Raw genomic sequence first — 19,754 nt, forward strand, 5'->3', positions numbered from 1 at the left:
TACAAGTACTTTACTAGTTTAGTGAACTTTTTAAATTCATTCCTATTGGAATGAAATTAGAAATTTTAGCAAATCAGACTTTTTTGTGAAATACTTAGCAAAAAGTTTCAAATTCAGTTTCTCAAGTACAGATTATTGTCTTCTTGGTCAGCTTTAAGGTTCCTGTGGGGATTTCTACTGCAGATTTTATGGTAGAGTGTTTTCAGGGCCTTCAGGGCCTGTGAAAGTCCAGGGAGTATGAAATCCCAAAATGTTTTCCTACCCACAGGTAATACTCATCTAACTATAGATACAATCTTCCAATTCAGTGGAAAAATAGAAAAGACGATAGTAAGAATAAATAATGGCAACTAGAGTTTTAGTGGTGGACACGATGTAGTCTATACAGAAGTTGAAATATAATTATGTACACCTGAAGTTTATATAGTGTTATAAGTTGAGGTTACCTGAATAACTAAAAAGAGTAAATAAAGGAGAGGGGACTTTGATGAAATATACTGCTCACTGACATCAAGGAGATCTAAATATATTTGTAATTGCAATGACCTCACTTGATTTCTCAAAAAAAGAGAATGACCATTGTCATCCAGTGTGTTTCAGTAAATGAATGGTAACTATAGGTGTGTCCACGGACTATAATTCAAAAAAGACCAACCATATCGTTGACTAATATTTTTTAAATAACTAGAGAAGATGTTTCAGAGATTTTGGTATTCTTAGCCCTGCCTGCATGTTAGAATCACCTGAGGGAGCTTTCGAAAATTACCGATGCCCTGGCTACCAAATAAATTGGAATCCACGGCCGATGGGGTTGGGGTGAGGGAGTATGCAGAGATGCCAGCAGAGCGTGGACCCAGGCACTGGGGTTGCTTTATAAACTCCCCAGGTGAATCTAGCAGGTCTTTCCTTCAGGCAAGAGTTCCTTGAGGACCAAGGTGAGAGGCTCCCATTTGTCTATGCATTGCTCTTAAGAAGCTTGAGGAAAAGGCAGTGAGTACCTTTTTTTTTTTTAAGTTGAAGTTACAGATAGTACCACCCATTTCAATACTTACCTGGATTTCCTAAATTATTTATATATAATTTAAAAGATATATGGAAAACCCATGTTGTGCCAGATATGAGCAAGGTAGCCACCCCCATCCCCCAATACGAAGATAAACAAAGACCAAATTTTCTGCATTCAGAGAACCTAGTCCAGTGGAAGAAAGAGCAAGGGAGGATAGAGGGAGGGAACTAGTAAGGCATCACCAAAAAAGCTATTATTTGGGTAAAAATAATGCTAATCAAAGAAAAGGGTGGCTGATGGTTGGGAATACGTAGGAATAGGATGGGTGGATTGATGGTCGGGTGGATGGGTGAGTGGGTGGATCGGTGGGTAGAAGGAAGGGAAGGTAGATGGTTTCTTAATCTGTCTCTGTGACGAAAAAAGAAACCATTAAGACCAACTTAGATCACATACAAATTCTTATTGGAAATCAGTTTTTTGTTTATTCTGTTCTCTAGGCTTATTACTGATAAGGGATGTTAGCATAAAGCATTGAATTTTAATGATTATTGCTTGTAGTAGTGCTTTTTAAAAATTTTTGCTTTTTAACACGTTTCTCATTAGAGAGGAATGAAATGCTTTTTCAGGCCTTTTAGTGGTTGAGAAAGTTGCAATTCACGAGGGCACCAATTAGAGACGATTATAACCTGACTGCACACGGCTGTGCCATTTAAGGAGCGCTCAGCTGACACTTTCAGAAAGTGTGCAAAAATGTTAGTCTAAGAGCCCTGTGGTGGCAGTTTGGCCTTGTAAGAATTACACAATTCTTGTTAACGTAGTTATTCCTAAGATTGTAACTCTGTAAGAGCCTTAGAAATGCCCTGGTCCTGACCACCTTGGCACACTGCACCCTAGAGAGAGAGGTTGTTGTTGGCTAGAGCCACATGGCCTATCCATCCTTGAGGTTGTCCTGGAATCCACATCATTACAATCCCATTTAGAGCTGTTTCTACTTTATCACCTGAGTTCATTTTTAAGCATAATATGCCATCAAGAAATTAACAGAGTTCTTTGAAGAGCAGTAATGTACATTCTGATCATTACTAAAAGTTCCCCCACTATCTCAGAAGACTGTCACTAGGATCCTTTGGCAGCTCCACTTGCTTTGAAAAGCATCCAATGAGCGTCAGGGTGGGGCAAATCCCCTTTCTTCCCTTCTTGTGGCTGGACTAGTAATAAAATTGACACAAGACCAGATCAACAGGAGAAAAATGCAGTTTAATATGCATGTATTGGAGATCGTAAAGAATAGACGCTCAGAGAGTGAACACAGCAGGCAGTATCTATATCTTTTACACAAAGAAACAATAAATTCCTGAGGAATGACAGGACAAAGAAACTTAGATTTGAGATACGTAACTAGTGAGGAATTTAAGCAGAGTCTATGCTTGAGACTGTAAATTAACAAGGTTTGTCTGTACAGGCTTCTGGGTCCTGAATCCCCGGGCTCTGGTGATAAGGACACCAGGAGAAGCCCTTTCACAAGGGAGATTTATTTCCCGCTTTCAGGGGAAACAGAAACAGGAAGGTCAGAAGGCCCTTTTTGCTTCTCGAGTAACTGAATTCAAAATAATCAATATGCTATTGTGGGATATTTTGGAGTAGCCTGCCCTGGGCCCCAGCGTGAGCAACTAGAGTAGAGGTGGGGAGATACATCCTTTAAAACAACTTTTAACAGGCTCCTAGGATCAGCTGAACCAGCGTGCTTTCTAACATGTCATTAGGACTCCAGGGGATTTTCTCATATCTTGTATTTATCTGAGCATTCTCGTGAAAGGATCCAAAACATCCTCCAACTAGATTTTCTTTTCACTTGTTGATTATTTTGATGCTATAAAGTTTTGGCCAGATTGATTTTTGAGGTATTATATGATTTTTTAGACAAAATTAGGGGTTATCAAGTTATCATACTTTATTAGTTGTCTAGTTTTATATTTATACAGAAATGAATTTTCAGTGGAAATCAACTCTAATATTGACATCTTGCTATGTTTAGAAATATAAGATGTTTGAATTGGGAGGGACCTTAGCAGATGTTCTCGTCATTTGTTCCCCACATGCTCCCTGCAGCATCCATGAGATGGGCCATCTTCATACTGTCAGAAATACGAGTTCTGGAAGGACCTCGTAAAGCAAAACACAGAACGAGACTAATTCTGTCTTTTGTGGCCTGTTGCCAAGTTTGGACTTACGGGGATTAAAATTGAAATGACTTGATTAACTGACTTTAATTTAAAATTGTTTTATGGTATTATTTTATGGTTGCTATCAGATGAAGTGTAGCCAGCCAGCCAGAACAAGCTCTGCCTGTTAAGAATTTGATTGCTGTGCTTTTAAATATATGTAAAGGGAAGACAGGGGAAAAGTAAGAGCCTGGAATGTGTGTGCCCCTCAGTCTGTGCCGAAGGCCCGTGCAGCCTTACTTTCACACCTCGACGTGGTGCGGGCTGTGCAGTCAGTCAGGCCCCAGTTGGAATCCCAGCTGTCTCTCCTTCACCAGTGAACAAGGTAATCAGATGATTCAGCGGGATTCTGTGGCCAGGGAGTTAGACCTCCTCATGGGGCTGTGCGGATGGCCACCTGAGACGAGAGATGAAGGCCACCTGGCGCGGACAAGGCCCTTGATATGCTTCCTCCCCTTGCCTATCTCTCTTTCCCCTCTTGCCTGTTTTCTCTTTCCACTTATCTTAGGTCACTTACAGAATTTTTCTCTTGGCATCCATTTCAGTCAATTTTGGAGATTTCTCCAAATAAATAATAATGGTAATGAATACTTAAGCACTAATATTTTAGCAAGCCCTTTTTATGTGCCAGGCGTAGCAAGTGTATTACATGCAATCTTTTTCATTTATTTTTCACAAGAATTCATGAGGTAGGGTGTAGCTGAAGCTTAGAAGAGACTCAATGAGTGACAGAGTTGAGATGTGAATCCAGGCCTCTCTGACTCCAAAGCTCCTTCTCACGCTGCATGTTGCTCCGAAGATCTCATTCTAGGAATGCTCAGTTCTGTTTCTGTCCCCGTCCCAGACGATGATAATTATTAGGAAAACAACAGCTAGTACGTATCTTGTGCTGGGCACTGGTCTAAGCCCTTTACATGTATTAAGTCATTTGAGGCTCCCTCCAACCCTTTACAAATTCTGTCGCTCTCCCCATTTTTCAGATGAGGAAACCAAGGCCCAGAGAGGCTAAATAACTTGTCTACTTACCCAGCGTCACATAGAGTTAAAACTGGTGTTCAAACTCTGGTTCTTAATCCCACAGACATCTTTCCCCTATCATGTAAGCAGTTCTTAAAACTTATTTTAAAATGGATCTCAGACTAGTCACTGCTCACCTTAACCATCCTGGCTACTCTTTCCAGTTTTCCGTTAACTTGCGGAATTCTTTCCTTATTCTTGCTACAGTCCTTCTAAAGTAGTGATATATCGGATATTTCATCCAAAGGCTAAACCGAGACTAATGCCTACGCAAGGAAGAACAAATAGCAAATTCATTAACTAGGAATCTATTTACAGGCAATTCCCAAGGCTCATTGTGCAGTCAGTGCTTCTACATCATTTAGAGTTGCTAATAAATGGAAGTCTTTGCATCTTTCCAAGTGTCTCGATATTTACAAGTCTCATATTTTACCATAGGAAGCAGCTTCCACAAGTATATTCATGTGTTGACAGTTCTAATTAATACAAGTAATTAGTCCTGACAGTAGAACTGTGAAAGAAGACCCATTCATAAATTTGCTAATTATGTTACTCTGCTCAGAATTTAATCGCAGTCTAGTCTTTAATCATTTCTGTGTATGGGCAAAAGGCCGTCTTACTAAATTCTTCAGACTTTCACATTTTCTTCTGGTAAAGGAATTTTGTCAAAATTAATTTATCATTAGAAGTTAATTCTCTAGGTCAGGAATTGGGGAAGAACAGAGATCTTTCTGGAGAGAAATAGACAAGAGAATGGGAAAAGCGAGGCAAGGAAGGAGGAAGAAGTTACCAAGCATGTCCGTGCTTTCTTACATATCTAATCTTGTACCTTTTTGTGTACTTATCTTGATGCCTTTTCTGAAAACTAAGGCAGTTTGATTTAGGTTGTTGGTGTGTTTATGGTACAGAAAATTTAAAGACAGTTTGTTACTTTGATCCAAAGTTGAGCCTTCTCCTCTTTGCTGGAAATAGCCTACTTTTTCAAGCGTGTTGGTTCTGGAGTGGGGTTTCTCAACCTTAGCACTGTTGACATTTGGAGCTGGATAATTCCTTGTTGGGGTGGGGAGGGGCTGTCCTGTGCATTGTAGGATGTTGAGTAGCAGCTGGCCTCTACCCACTGGATGCCAGTGCACCCTTCCCCCAGTTGTGACAGTCAAAAATATATCTAGACATTGCAGTTGTCCCCTGGGGGAGCAGAACCACCCCCAGTTGAGAACCACTATGCTAGAGAGTAACTTTATCATTATAATGCTAAGAAGGTAGTTCTGGATCAGAGATGGGTGTAGTATGCCCAGGGGGGCATTTGGAAATGTGTCTATGGGAGAGCTTTTTGGTTTCACAATGACAGGGGCGGGGGTGGAGAGGTTGGAATCATCATTCAGTACCTCAGACTTAGGAATGTTCCATGCCCTGCGTGTGCAGGACTGTCCTGTAGAAGGAGCAGAAACACAGTAACCTGTTGGTAGGTGATAGAAATATCTCCTTGGTGAGCTCCCCTCTTAAGCTATGACTCTCCTTTGCTAGTCATAGTTCCCCATGAGCATTTTGTGTTAGGTTTACTTATTTCACTGTAGGATGAAGCACCTCTGTCCTGCTCTTGCATAACGTAACTTAATTCTTCTAGTGAATATTTATTCGTATGTAAGACTAAGTGCTGTGTGGTCTACAGAGATATCTGAGACATGAGCCTGCCTACAGCAAAGTTGCGGTACCAGCAATAAGCTAGAAATGACTTAAGAATTATATAAACGATAGGAAAACACAGGGGAGCATCACCTGATGAACCAGAGAAACAGAACCAGTAGGAGATCCATATTAAGAGATTCATTGCAAGGAGTTGGCCCGTGCAGTTGTGGGGGCTGAACCGGCAAGTCTGAAATCTGTAGGTCAGGCCTTCAGGAATGGTGGGCTGGGCCTCTCAGGCATGTGCCAAAGCTGCTGTCCACAGGTGAAATTTCTTCTTTTTCAAGGAAGCCTCAGCTCCCTTAAGGCTAATCAGGCCCACCCAGGTTATCTAGGATAATCTCCCTTAAAGTCAGCTTGTTTTTGTTTTTGTTTTTGTTTTGAGGAAGATTAGCCCTGAGGTAACTGCTGCCAATCCTCTTTTTGCTGAGGAAGACTGGCCCTGAGCTAACATCTGTGCCCATCTTCCTCTGCTTTATATGTGGGACGCCTGCCACAACATGGCTTGCCACAAGGTGCTGTGTCCGCACCCGGAATCTGAACCGGCGAACCCCAGGCCGCCGAAGCAGAATGTGTGCACTTAACCGCTGCACTACCGGGCCGGCCCTGGTTGTGGTTTTTAATCACATCTAGCAAATGCCTTCACAGCACTTCAATTAGTGTTTGATTGAATAATTGGACACTGTAGCCTAGACCAGCTGACAGATGAAAAAGACCAGTGTGCTTGGAGATTGAGTGTCTAAGGATCACATCATAAAGATGTGGTATTTGTTCTGGTCCTTGAAGAATGAGAGATTCTAGTAAGGACGGATAAAGGAAATAAGCATTCTCCACAGTGTGACTGTTAAAAATCGGTTGAACCAAACAATAACAGATGCCAAGACAGGTAAGTACAATTGGTGTTTACAGAGTGGCTGGTTGTTGCTATAGGACCTTTCTCTGAACCTCAGCAATCAGTTTCCTCATCTAAAAAATGGGTTGAATGCTTGTCATGACTGTACCCCCGGAATGGAATGAGATGATGTTTGAGGGTGTGTCTGGAATTAGTAAGCCCTCTGAATCCTAAGGTGTTTTACAGTGTTGGTGGTGGTGGTGGTTGTGTTCGGGTGTGAAGTTCGTGTGGTGAAGAAACAACAACAAAAAAACGTTGGGCAGGTAAAACAGAGCCTGATTATCTTGGGCTTTGTCTAAAACTTTCATCTTTACTTTGGAAACAGAAAAAACATGGTATTTTCTTGAAGTTAGTTCCATGTGGATTAAAAGGAAATGAAAATGCAGCCGTACCCGATTATCACAAAGATGTGGTAGCCGTTTACTCTGGTCCTAAAGCAGCTCACCATGTTTTATAGAAGTAGACCTCCTTTTTTTTTTTTTGAGGAAAGTTGGCCCTGAGCTAACATCTGTGCCTATCTTCCTCTGCTTTATATGTGGGACACCTGCCACAGCATGGCTTGATAAGCGGCACACAGGTCCATGCCTGGGCTCTGAACTGGCAAACCCCAGGCCACTGAAGCAGAGCGTGTGAACTTAACCACAGTGCCACCAGGCCAACCCCATAAACCCTCTATTTTTGATGCTTGAGATATTGGGAGTGAAGGAAAGTCCTTTATTATAAATTTATTGAATACTTTGCCTAAATAGGGAAAGAGAGTTAAACCATTTCCAAGAAAATTGTTTCAAGTTTCTTAGGCAATGGCCGTTGTAGCCAATTGACTGTTACCAAAGAAAGTACAGAAAAGAGGCACTAAAGTGAGTACAGTTTGACAAACTTTTTTTCCCTCTGAGCTCTGCTCTACGAACCAAGTTAATTTTGCCGGCAAGTTTCCCCCTAATTTTTAAAGTCATATGCATTTTGAAGGAAATTTAATCCATATGTTCCTGAGTCACTTATGCCCAAACCATTAAGATGTTATTTTGTAAATGTGATTTCATGTTTGAAGTCATTGTATTTTTAGGAGATTTTCCTTCTTCATAATGCTAAATTTTTCTTGGTTTGTTTTCTTGTTTTATTTAAACACACTGTATGTCATCTTAACACACATCCTGCGGTGAGACACAAAGGAGATCATGAAGCCAGAAGGAGGGGCTTGTCTGACACCTTTGAAGGAGCCAGTTTCTATTGGCAGAAGTTTACAAATGTTATCCCCCTTCCATTTTTTATGTTGTGTCCTGGGCTGCTTTAACCCTGGTCATATCCCACCCGAGCCCTCTCCTACCCCACTCCCCAAAAGGGTGCCCATGAAGAACAATAAGGAAAAGAGAAAAAGGGCAGATAATAGAACCAAATTGCCTCCTAGGATCTATTTCAATACTGCGCTATGTGATCCTTTTTTCCAAAACTGAGTTCATTTTCCCCTTTTACCTACTGGCCTTGCCAGCTGGGAGGATTAAGGTGTTTCATAAAACGTCTACAAAAGCTGGAAGTAAAATTGAGTTTAGGAGCAGTCTACAGCTTCTCATTAGATGATGGTGTCTGCTCAGGGCTGAAGCTAATTGAAAAATGGTTTCATTTTTTGACTAAAATAAGCTTTTTTAAAAAAAAAACTTCTGCCTCTTTCAAATCTCCTGATATGGACCAAGTTGTATCCACACATGAAGCATCCTGGTTTGTGTGTGTCTGTCCAGAAACATCTTTTGGCTGCAGAAGGGCACCACAGCAGCCTTATTTTTAGGGGGTGGTTGAGATTTGCTTTGTTCTGAGCCCGGGTTCCTGCATAGACAGCACGTGTAGTATTGAACTGAACATGCTCAGAGACATTTACCACCTGGAGGAACAAAGATTTAAGCAGTTAAAACTTTTACTTCTCATCTCTTTGAGCTTATGAAATGCTTTCCCATTTTTTTTTTTTTTTAAATTTGTCCTCAAAAGTACCCTGAAGGCCAGGGTTTCTGGTTTTTGGTTGGTTGTTTTTTCATGAGGAAATTGAGGCTCGGAGAGGTTACTTTCTTAGATATTTTACAAGGTGATTGAGGCTGTTGGTGTGGGCCTCCAACCCCTCTAGACTGTAAACTCCATGAGGGCGGATGTCCCATCCATCATGGGGGGACATTTGAGGACTTTTGTGGGCTTTTACTTTTGGAAGCTCCACCCCATGTCATTTCAAATATATTAAAACATATGCAATTTCATCATAGTATATAAATATATATTTAAGTAAATGAATGTGCATATGATATATATGAGTTGAGTTAAATGGTTGATATGGTACATTTCATAAGCATTTAAACGTTTATTATGTTTCAATTTTATAGTTTCTTATTCACTTAGGAGCCAATTAATTATTTTGAGGTCTCAAACATTTTCACAGGCCTTTGGAAAACTTATAATTCCTGAGCACTGTTCCTCCAGTGGATGAAGTTACCCCCGGCTCTTTATTCACTCGTGTATCCCTCACACCTATCACAGAGCCCAGGGAAGTGCAAGAGAAGGAATAAAGGAATTACAAATGAGTGAACAACTAGTAAGTGGTAAAGCCTGATGTTAAAGCGCATGTAAATGCCTTAGTGGCTTAAGGTGGTCCTCCCTTACCTGTGGTTTCAGTCACCCTTGGCCAACCGTGTCCAAAAATGTTAAATAGAAAATTCCAGAAAAAATTCGGAAGTTTTAAATTGCGCACCATTCTGAGTAGCATGATGAAATCGCTTGCTGTCCCTCCCTGGACAAGAATCATCCCATTGTCCAGCATGTCCAAGCTGTATTCACTACCTGCCCATTAGTCACTTAGTGGCCGTCTCAGTTATCAGATCGACTGTCAGATTGACTGTCGCGGTGTTGCAGTGCTTGTGGTTCAAGTTTCAGGCATCCAGTGGGAGTCTTGGAACGTAGTGATGCTGGCAATTCGGATATGCTAAAGAGAAGCAGTGAAGTTCTTCCTTTAAGTGAAGAGGTGAAAGTACTCGACTTCATAAGAAAAAAAATCGTATGCTGAAGTTTCTAAGGTCTACACTAACTTTATTATAGTATATTGTTACAATTATTTTATTTTATTATTAGTTATTGTTAATCTCTTACTGTGCCTAATTTATAAATTAAGCTCTATCATAGGTATGTATGTATAGGAGAAATCATAGTATATACAGGGTTCGGTACTATCCTCAGTTTCAGGCATCCAGTGGGAGTCTTGGAACGTATCCTCTGTAAATCAGGAGGGTCTACCATATTTCTTTTACATTGCCATCATGGTAGACCTGAAAGGACATCCCCCAAATTATTTAAAATATGTCCTTTGTAATTTCTCTCATGTTCTTTTCCAAGTCAGTTTTCTCCTCTATTACAACTAAAGCACAAGAAAGAATAGACTACAGGTGACTTGACTTCTCGTAGCTCTTATGAAGCAGTAGCCGCTTTAGGGTCATAATTAATTTTTTTCTCTCTATTGAATCTCTATAGTTTATTTGCTTTGCCTTATGAGTATGAGAGAAGCATGGCTATTATTAATATTCAGATGTTTCTTGACAAAATCAAAGAGGTGTTTTTTGCCTGTCTGGTTTCTTTTGGTTTATTTATTTAGAATTCTAAGTGTTTGATCTTAGGTATTTGGCATGCAATATCTGTGTTTTCATGAGATGTGACTTTTTTTAATCGAAAGGTGAATCTTTGTGGTCTTTCTACAAAGCTCTAGGATTTGGTAGCAAGTGCCCTGTTGAACATGATGGAAAGATAGAGAGAGAACTGCCTCCTTATGAAAGAAAGAAATGCAGAGAGACTAAATCAGAGGAAAGGGGAGAGAGAGATGAGGATTATCTAAGGGAAAGAACCATCCTTTTCTTCCTCAGCCCTGATTGTACCCCTAGAAATGTGAATCTACACTTTCCTTATGTAAATGGACACTGGGAGTGTTTGCTCCTCTTGGTTCATCTGGCTCCCAGGGCCTATACATGAGGCCCATGATGGACCTCACTGGATGGCTCCAGGGTAGACTTGGGCTAAACTCAAAAATCTTCACTGTCCCTTGATGGGCTGAATTTCTGGGTCAAAGCAGGAGTTGGAAATGGTGGAACGTGCCCTCCATCCATGAAAATTCTTTGGGATTCCATCATTCAACAAATACTCATTGGCCACCTGCACTGGGAACTCCACAGTCACCAGGACATACTTGTCCCTGGAGTCCAGAGGTTGGTCTGTTCACATTCGAATCAAGCTCTCGCTCCTTGGGGTGCCTTTCTTGAAGTATATTTGAAATGGCTTTGGTTTTTATTTCTCATGTTTTGGTGGGATTATATGTGTGTGCACAACTGACCTTTTGTATTCAAAACACAGATCCTTCTGTTTATAAACTGAAGACAGGGGAAGGAAACCTGTAGCATAAAAATTGGGCGTATAAAACTTCATTTTCTCTGCTATATTATTTTTCTGAATTTCGTTTTACATCTCTTGGTAGACCTGGACTTCAAAATAGAGAGATGCAGAACTGGAGTCTGTATTGTCATTTCTGGCACCATCCATCCTCCCTGGATGTCCAACCTAGGGACTCATGTTTACTTTCAGTATTTCCTTTTTGCAGTGTATATATTATTTTTTTGGTTGTCCTTAAATGATCTTTTTCTAAATTCATAGACCATTTAATTTGTGGCAGGAATCCCAAAGTATATTCCCCCTAGAGAAAGAACATGATTTGCCTGGCATCAATTTAAGGAAATAATTACTCAAGAAAATTGTGTGAGATGTTTTCTTGTGCTAGAGATGTTGGTGACCACAAAGTGGGTGCCAGAGGAGAGACCTCTGACCTCGTTGTCTAAAGAAGTTGGGAAGGTAGTATTTTCATTTTCCCTTTTCCACTCTGCTTCCTTATCCTTTGCCATTTACTGTTCGAAGATTGGTATTTATTTACTTAGAGCCAAGCTTCATTGCCCTAGGAGTGTTTCCAAGAGCGGCTCCTGGATGTAACCTCTCATATTTACTCTTTCTTCCCTGCCCAATCCCCTTGAGCAGGAATTTTTCTAAGATTTTGTATTTGAGTTGTTTTCTTTTTATAGAAGAAGATAAATTAGACCAACAGTAAACAAGTCTGAAAGTTCTACACATTGTCATCCTTGGAAACGCCAGGTCTTCATTATCATTGTTGTTATTATTTTAAGGAGTGATAACCAAATGAGAGGAACTTTGACCTGCTTCATTCACTGACAGAATTGCGCTTGCTGATATCTCCCTCGCAGCAGTTCTGTGAGCCCCAGAACAAGTCTAGGGCCAATAAATAAGAGTGTTCCATCCTAAAATTGTAGTTCTGACTGTTGGTCCTCCTAACTGCCCGCTTCTGAGAGTCCCCTTTTTGTTCCTGTGGACTAGTTGGTAGCAGAATGGCTACCTCTCCTCTGATGGACTCGAGGGTTTGGGGGAGGAGGCCCAGACTGCCTCCCACCCTTTCCACACTCTTGTGTTTCACAGGCCTTGACAGATGGCTTGTCTATTTCTCATCCAGGATTCCTTTTACACAGCACTGGGCGTAACAATTTAAGTAAATAGTTAGGATAGTGATCCTTCTTTGCCAAACACTCAAAGTTCTAAGAATACTTTGCTGTCAAATATAGGTCTGAAATTTGGTTTGGGCCACTTGCTCACTGTTGAACCAGGTGGGAGGAGAAGTCAGTTGAGGAACACAGAATTCTTTGATGTAAGGTTAACTGCCTACCAACTGCACGTTTGAGTATTTGTGGCCTGACTTCAAAGAGAAGCCACTGTTCTGACAGAGTCGGGTTATGTGTTACATGAGTAAGACTGACAATGCCTGGTGGCCAGCTGAGCCGCTGGAGTGACCCCTTTACTTGAAACCTTGTTGGAGCACGTATATCGTTCAATGCGCTGAATTGTAGGCACGTCACTGTAGTCAGTGAGAATGAGGAGAGCTGGGTTCTGAAGTTATCACAGCCAGCTGAGGGACCTTGGGTAAATTTCTTAACTTTTCTCAACTCTGTTTCAGCATCTGTAAGACAAGGGGATGTCTAGGTAATCTCCGAGGTCTAGCTAGCTTTAGAAATTCTGTATAGCATTAATAGTGGTTTTATTGCACAGGTTTCATGGATGTGAATATATGTACTCATTTAAACCCTACATTTATGTTCATCTTAGGCTTAAATAAGCTTCTCAAGAGAAGAAACTGTACCTTACTCATCCTTATATCCCCTCGGTCTAGACTAGAGCCTGACACACACAAAAAGTGTTTTCAATTATAATGTTGGTTATGTTAATTAAGGAAAGAGGGGAGAGATGCTAAAATTAAAGATAGTCTCAGGGGCCGGCCCGGTGGCTCAGCGATTAAGTGCACATGTTCCGCTTCGGCAGCCTGGGGTTCGCCGGTTCGGCTCCTAGCTGAGGACATGGGACCACTTGGCAAGCCATGCTGTGGTTGGCGTCCCACATATAAAGTAGTGGAAGATGGGCATGGATGTTAGCTGAGGGCCTGTCCTCCTCAGCAAAAAGAGGAGGATTGACAACAGTTAGCTCAGGGCTAATCTTCCTCAAAATAAAGAAAGAAAGAAAGAAAGAATAAAGATAGTCTCAGAAAACTTGGTGGAATTAGAAATTACAAGTACTAAACCAAACTAAAGGAGAGGTTGGAGAGATGAAAGTGAGAAAATCAGCTGTGCTCTCCCCAGGGCTGTTACTGATAAGGCAAACTCCCTTTTGTCCATATTTGTTAGAAAATTGCTTCAGATGCTGCACGTCCAGTGCCTAACGCCACATCTGACACTTAGTAAACGCACAGTATGGAGGAAGAAGGTGAGTTTTCCAGTTAACAGAGGATTGTCAAACCAGGTGGATCATCACTGAATAGAACTGAAATTTGAGAACGTACATACTTTCCATCAAATTTTCACAACTTAACATTTGACTCAGAGGATCATGCCCCACACAGGTGGTGGTCCACCCACGGACACCTGTTCTCTGGCCACAGTGGTATGGTTAGGCTGAGCAAGGACTTTGACTCCCCAGTTGTGTGAGTGTTGCTTTTTTGAGTCCTAAGTATCCAGGTGGTAACTTCTGTAAGGTTTCTTGTTCATTAAATGAAGATGTACGGAAGAGACATCTGATTATGTGATTCTTCCAGTTCGGATGAAAAATAAATAGGAGTTTACCCCTGAAAGTGATTTGCATAGGGGTTTCCAGTACACTCTGTAGGGTCTGGTCCCCATCACTAAGGACAAGTGGATACCTGTCTACCTGTCTACAGCATGAGAGGTGATGACCCATTGGGAGCTGAGGGCGTCCTTGCGTGATTGGAGATCACTGCGGTTAAGGTACTTAGCTGTGCTAGCCTTAGGCACATCCTGGGTGTCGCAGTGCTCCCTGTACCATTTTTAGGCCGTGCATCTCTTCTAGACTGTGCTCCGTGGCACAGATGAGGCCCAGCTCCACTGCACTAGTGGGCCTATATGGACCAGCAGCAGTGCCAGGTGCCCCACCTTACTCACTGCAGTGACAAAGTGGAGGACATGGGGAGGATCAGGACTCTTGGTGGTGGCAATTGTGTTTTTCAAGCCACCAGCTATTCCTTCCCTTTAGTCAGCAGTTCCATTTCTAACATCAAATCTTTCAGATCTGAGCTCTGATAGAGTCTCCCAAGGTTGAACGTGGTGGCAGGATAATAAAAGAGAATAAAGAGAAACCCTTTTTGACAGGACTATGTAGAAAACTGTGGAGTAGATGCCCTTAAACCCCCAACTCAAGGACATTTTGCTGGCGTTCCTTAGAGTAGTCATCCCAGTGAGGAAGGACCCCTCCTCCTAGAGGGAGCCACTGCTGGATTTTCCTGGTCCTTTCTCATTTCCCCGTGGGTGGCTCGGAAGCCACACCAGTCCTACCTACTTTACAGAAAATGTTGTCGGTTCTCTTCATGAAAGGGGGCAGTTTGGTGCGGAACAGGGAAGTCTGTTTGGATGCAAAGACCCTGGTCAAACTGTTGTCCAATGCAGAGGGCATGGAAACGCATTTACTTCGACGTAAAGAAGAAACCCTTGAAAATCTATTGGGCTTAGGATTTTCAACAGTCATCTTTACATGAATTCCTTAAGTATTGCCCTGTATAACTGGCATATTAAAAGTTATGGTGATGCTTATAGAAACTGCATGTTATTTAGAAAAGAGTTGAAAAGAGAGAGTACACATAAGCAAGCTTCCGTCATTGCTCATAGGAAGCAAGAACTGACATTATCCCCATTTGGGCTCAGTGAGTGCATCTGGCTGCGGGAGTATGCTGAATGGGGCCTGGGTGTTTTATTCTGTATCTAGGTATTTTCTAGAGAAAATACAAGGGAGCAGTCCCACTCGTGGTCCCAGTTTAAAATAGCCAGTCCTCCTGTCCCCATTGGCAGAACAGTACCCATCTGGTCATAAGTCCCTATGCTTTTGTTTGCAGACTAAATGCAGTGTGGATTGGAGCAGGGATGAAGTCCCCCAAGTCTTTGGCACCAGGGACACTGTGAACGTGTGACAGCACAGGCTGCTCTCCCTGCAAACATAGCTCCCAGGCAGGGCCTGCAGGGACAGCACGGGTGTGGAGCTACTGTCCATCGTCACTTGGGTCCTCTGGCTGCACCGGATCATAGCCCCCAACCCCCAGCAACTGAAACACCACTAGACAAAGAGGGAACAAAAAAGCCAGTGACTTCCTAAGTCCGAAGCAGACAGACTGACGCTGCTTTAACATGCAGCAGCATCAGGGGCAACGTTCCCAAACAGTGATGATTTGTTGTAAATTACCCCCTACAACCTCTCCCCTACTCTCTCCCTTTGAGCTTTGCATCATCGCTGTGTCAAAAACTTGCTTCCACACACTAATGCAGAATGTGCTCAGTTAGGCTGAGTACTGCTCCCACCTTTCCTCCTCTAGAACAGTCATTTCCCTGAGAGCAAGTGAAAAGAAACCAGTCTGAATTCACATATCCTGTTAACTGTCTCATTATGGGGGGGGCAGGGGGGCGGGGAGAGTGTGGGAGTACATCACCTGGTGCCTAGGTGTTGTTCACACACCTGCAGGCACAAAGGACTGTGGTGGGCCTACTGCGGCCTGTCTGCAGTAGGACCCCATCCTGGGGCACGGAGGTGACGATAAGCTGCATTGACCACAACGCTGTTCCCGTGACTTTTTTTCCACTTGGTGGTATCACACATATAAAGTAGCAACTTCATTTATTCTGCAACCTGCCCTTTAAAGAGGTGTTATCTTTTTCTAAGAGGCCCCAAACCGACAGAGTGATGGGGAGAGGCCTTATGTTTGGTCCAAGACACAGGCTCCAAGTGCGGTGATAAAGCTGGCCTGACAAATCGGGCTCAGAAAACAAGCCACTGCTCTCCTGAGGCTCCTGATTCATGGAAAAGGGACCTTTGTGGTCACTTAGTTCTGCGCCTTTCTTTTCAAAATGAGGAACTTGAGGCGCAGAGAGGTGAAGGACCGTCACTAGACCTTGCGTCTCTAGTTTCTCAGTTTGGATTCTTGTGTGCCCTTCAGCTTACCACCCCCTTTCTGTTTTGTTTTGCATTCAGTATGGTCTTGCCTTCATGACTGCCTCCTCTTTTTCTCTGTAAACATTAATATGAAATATATTTGCTTTGCTTTTCGGCCTTGCCTGCCCCCTGTGTGTCCAAAATAGCTGGCTGGAATTCATGAGAATGTTATGTCTTCAGATGTTTATAATCCAAAAGAATCCCTTATGGTTTTTTATAATAAAACGACTTGGATGTCGGTGTTTTATGTTGGGAAGGCGAGCCAAGTTCACAATGCGGCAATTACAATGCAATGCATTATGTATAATTTGTAGCGCACCCCAGGAGCGATGGTAAACCGTGAAATGCCGGCCGGCCCCACAGCATAATTAGCAGGATCAAACGCTGCCCAGAGAGAAGCACAGTAATTGTCGTCCGAGGTCAGTAAAAGTAAGAGAAAGTTCTGATAAAAGCAGTACACCCCAAATTATATAAAAAGCAGCCCCTATATCAGGCTGCAGAGTTGTCAAGAGCCTTCATTGCTAATTGAAGAAACCTTTTGAGGTTTAACAGCTCATAAATTCACACTGGGAATGCCCATTGTTCTGAGGTTATAAGTCTTGTCTTTGAAATTGAACAGTTGTACTTTTATATTGCATTCCTCCAAGAGTACCATTGTAAACATGAAGGGTTTGCACTTTAACTTAAATTTGAACATTGTGGTTTTGAAAGAGTTCACCACATCAAAGGCAGGCCATTTGGACATGTTTTGTAAATTCTTTTTTCTATAGTATTTAAAGCTACAAATGACTCAGAGAAGTATGTTCTATTTAGATCAGTCGTGTTGGTATAGTGTCCTCGCTGGGGCTTTTACTGCCCTTATTTTTTTTTTTACCTTAAGAGAAGTGTTTGGAAACAGGTCCAAGCCTCTTACGAAATTAGTTGCCCTTAATCTGCTATTGTCAGATCCATAGAAACAATGTTGGAAATGTTGTTACACTTGGTCCAAACAGCTGCAAATTTTGTGCCTTTTCATGGTCATCTTTTTTTTTTTCTTAACTCAAAATATCCACTGTATCAACTTGCAATTTCTTCTTTATCCATGTAACAATTATGGCCCCTCCCCTACCCTCATAGCCTCTCATTTGAAAAAAGCCACTGGTATTTTGCTGAGCTGCTGGTTAAAGTGAAGAAAGGTTGATGGTGAGGGGAGAGCTGTGGGTGCTGGTTTTCAAAGCAGTATGGTGGAGTATAAAGAACACCGCTTCAGTCCAGCCCCTGGGTGTCCAGGTGTATGAGACCTCAGGAAATCACACACCTTCCTTGAACCTTACTTTGTCTATCGGTAAAATGAGGGCAGTAGTCACTACTCTGCACTTCGCTCCCTCCCTCCCATTCCTGCTTCATTCATTTATTTATTCATCCCTGGGGAGAGAAGGTGAACACAAACCAGCACTGTTCTTGCCCCTACAGAGCTCACCACGTAATGAGGATGCACATTACTGAAATAGAGTCAGGATAATTACTAACTGTGGCATCATACGCTTTGAAACAAGGGGACATGATCCTGTGAGAGCTTAGGGCAAAGAGGGGATGAAGTCACTTTCCTGAGGGTATGGTGTTTGAGCTGAGAGCTGGAGGAGGGATAACTGGTGAGTTGGAGTTGAGAGCGGACAGGCTTACTGGGCAGGGTATAAATTTTGGTCATTGTTCTTAAATAAAAGGAGACCCCTGGAAGGGTTTAGACAGAGGATAAAGTTGATGAGAGGTGTGATTTTGAAAAGCTCTTGCGCTACTGTGTGGAAAATGGCTGGTAGGAAGACCAGAGAAAATGCCAGGAGTTCATGGAGATCACTGGTCCAGGCTCATGAAACAGGTGGCTCAGGCAGGTTGGTGACAGGGCAGATGGAAAGGAATGGATGAGTTTAGGAAATGTTCAGGTTAAAATGACAGAGTTTAGTGATAGGTTGGAGGGAGGGTGAGGAAGATGACTAGGATGACTCTAGGGTCTGGGCGTGTGTGACTGTCATCCGGGGAATAAGGCAGCCTGGAAGGGGGGTTGTTAGTGTATTCATGGGTGCCACTTACCCTTGATTACTTTGGGCCAGGCATTTGATAACTCTGGATGTATCCAATGAAAATTATATATGCTAGTGATTTGATGCCCCCATCATCCATTTAAAAACCCATGTACAAGTTCTGTATGTGTACAAGTTTAACAATTGGAAACTTTATAGTATTCCTTTATCTTTAGAGTTTCTTTCTTAAAGCTATAGATGGGCCCTTCAGTACTAGCTTTTAAACTGGGCACAGCACACACTTAGATCTTTCCAAAGATGCTCAGAAAGCAACATATTCCTCCCCCTTATCTAAATCATCAGTTGTCTGAGAAAGTCTAATTCTAGTTTCCTCACTTGGAATTTAATGTTCAAAAGTTTAATTCTGAGGTCTCCTTTCTGTTCAGAAAGTAAGTTTTATTTTACTAGAAATTAACAGAGACATAAGAATAAGTCATTTTTCTTGTTATTGAATATCTCTCCATAGCATGGACCATTTTCAAATCATTTCTGAGCAATTCTAGGTCAGTTTGAGGCAGGTGGGGACAGGCTGTTTCAAGGGGTTGAAACAGTCTGAGAAAGCCCACAGGTCTTCCTGAGGGTGGGAGGGCTTGTTTATTAGAGATGTTTCAGTCACAGGGCTGTGTGTGTGTAAGTTAACATGCGTACTTGTGCCCAGGCACGAGCATGCACACACACACATAAATACACATACTCTCTCTCTCTAATGGATTAGAACTGGATGTGGATGGGGGTGAGTTAATCAGACCTAAAAGAACATGCAAAAAGGAGCAGTTAGGCTCCGGGTTAGGTTGAATACCATCAAACACAGAAACAGACATATCTTTAAAATGACCATCATGCTTCTAGGATAGTTTATCGCGTCACAGAAATTCACCACCCTCACAATTCTGAGCTAACTCTGACCCACATAAGGAATTTCTCGGCTCTGAGGTGCAAAGAGCAAGGCTCCTGCTTGTTTGTGTATTTCTCCAGATGGCCTCTCACTGCCCCTTATCTCCCGAGCTTATCCACTCTGAGGGATAGAAGGTTGGGCCGCCCTCACCTTCCAAGTTATCTGGGCCTTTGTGGAGGGGCCCACCCCAGTTCCTTAAACCACCAGATGCTGCCATTCGAAATTCACGGCTTTCACACTTTTGACAAGTGTGTCATTCTTTTTCCACTTTTTTCCACCTCCTCCTTCTCTTGCCTGTTTTTTTTTTTTTTTTTAACCCGGCAAGTGCACATCTGGCCGCAGTCCTTGCGTTGCTTTATTTTCTTGTGGTGGGATTGGGCTGGTGCTTCTCGAGATGCCCTCAGCCTGCCCCTGCTGATTCGAGCACCTCGAG

General features: G+C 42.4%; 1 protein-coding gene across 14 annotated transcripts in view; it reads left to right on the top strand.

Moving 5' to 3' along the window:
* RHBDD1 (rhomboid domain containing 1) overlaps positions 1-19,754 on the top strand; it is a 150,896-nt gene that overhangs the window by 116,228 nt on the left and 14,914 nt on the right. For 3 of the 14 annotated variants that reach the window (XR_011539813.1, XR_011539811.1, XR_011539812.1), the window contains one exon: positions 16,684-16,788. The exons of the other annotated variants lie outside the window; for them this stretch is intronic. The gene's annotated coding sequence lies outside the window, so the exon portion shown is untranslated. The remainder of the gene's footprint in view (positions 1-16,683; positions 16,789-19,754) is intronic. 14 annotated transcript variants of the gene reach the window in all.

The sequence above is a fragment of the Equus przewalskii genome, chromosome 5 (genome assembly GCF_037783145.1).
Source record: "Equus przewalskii isolate Varuska chromosome 5, EquPr2, whole genome shotgun sequence".
Classification (NCBI taxonomy): domain Eukaryota; kingdom Metazoa; phylum Chordata; class Mammalia; order Perissodactyla; family Equidae; genus Equus; species Equus przewalskii.